This window comes from Austrofundulus limnaeus, unplaced genomic scaffold, assembly GCF_001266775.1.
Source record: "Austrofundulus limnaeus strain Quisiro unplaced genomic scaffold, Austrofundulus_limnaeus-1.0 Scaffold5841, whole genome shotgun sequence".
In the NCBI taxonomy this organism is placed as follows: Eukaryota; Metazoa; Chordata; class Actinopteri; order Cyprinodontiformes; family Rivulidae; genus Austrofundulus; species Austrofundulus limnaeus.
The window spans coordinates 1-771 of record NW_013958243.1 but is presented as its reverse complement, the minus strand read 5'-3'; the positions used below and the strand labels follow the sequence as shown (position 1 = coordinate 771).

Sequence of the window (771 nt, the reverse complement as noted above, 5' to 3'; positions counted from 1 at the left end):
ACTTGAGGAGACCAGGTCTGGATGTTTTAGAGGACTTGAGGAGACCAGGTCTGGATGTTTTAGAGGACTTGAGGAGACCAGGTGTGGAAATATAAACTTTTTTAACACAATTTTTTCTTACATAAAACCTCATTGTGCTTTTCCCATGTTTGATGCAGGTTCAGTGATGACAGCATTCTGTCCTTTATCAGTCGGAGATCCTGACTCACGTTACCTGAAAGTCATCCATTAGCGTCTGATGTTAGGCACAGGAAGGACCACAAACTTCAAACTGAGTACCTTTTAGTAGTCTGTAGTAAAGGGTTGAAAATGAAAACCTGGCAGAGCGGTGACTCATGAAATAAATAAAACTGCAGCTCTCCTTCTGATGATCCACCTAACAGCATCTACATGAGCAGAGTCAAACACTGAGCTGTAAAAACACTGATGTGCATCCGGCCGCCTCTGCCACGATAGTGTTTAGTAAAGTGTCATGCAGCCCGAGTGCTGGCTGTTAACTGCTTTCTAGGTCAAAGCGTGGATCAGTAGGAAGCATCTCGTGCAGAACTGTGGACCCGAGTTCCCTGATAATGTAGGGTTTTCAGCTTCCTCACCTCGCCACCAAGAGCAGATTTAAAATAAATCAATTCAGAGAAGTACTTAGCACCTTGAAGCATAAAGGGCAGAATCTGATTCGTCTGCTCTGATTGTGTTTGTGTGTTTATCTGTCCTGCACAAAAAAAAACTTTGGTAAAGTCTTTTTAATTATTTTAGAAAATATGAGTTTTTATG

General features: G+C 41.9%; 1 long non-coding RNA gene across 1 annotated transcript in view; it reads left to right on the top strand.

The window, feature by feature from the left end:
* LOC106512343 (uncharacterized) overlaps positions 1 to 667 on the top strand; it is a 2,066-nt gene extending 1,399 nt beyond the window's left edge. The window contains exon 3 of the long non-coding RNA XR_001309654.1: positions 16 to 667. This is a non-coding gene — a long non-coding RNA (uncharacterized LOC106512343). The remainder of the gene's footprint in view (positions 1 to 15) is intronic.
* Positions 668 to 771: the final 104 nt, after the last annotated feature.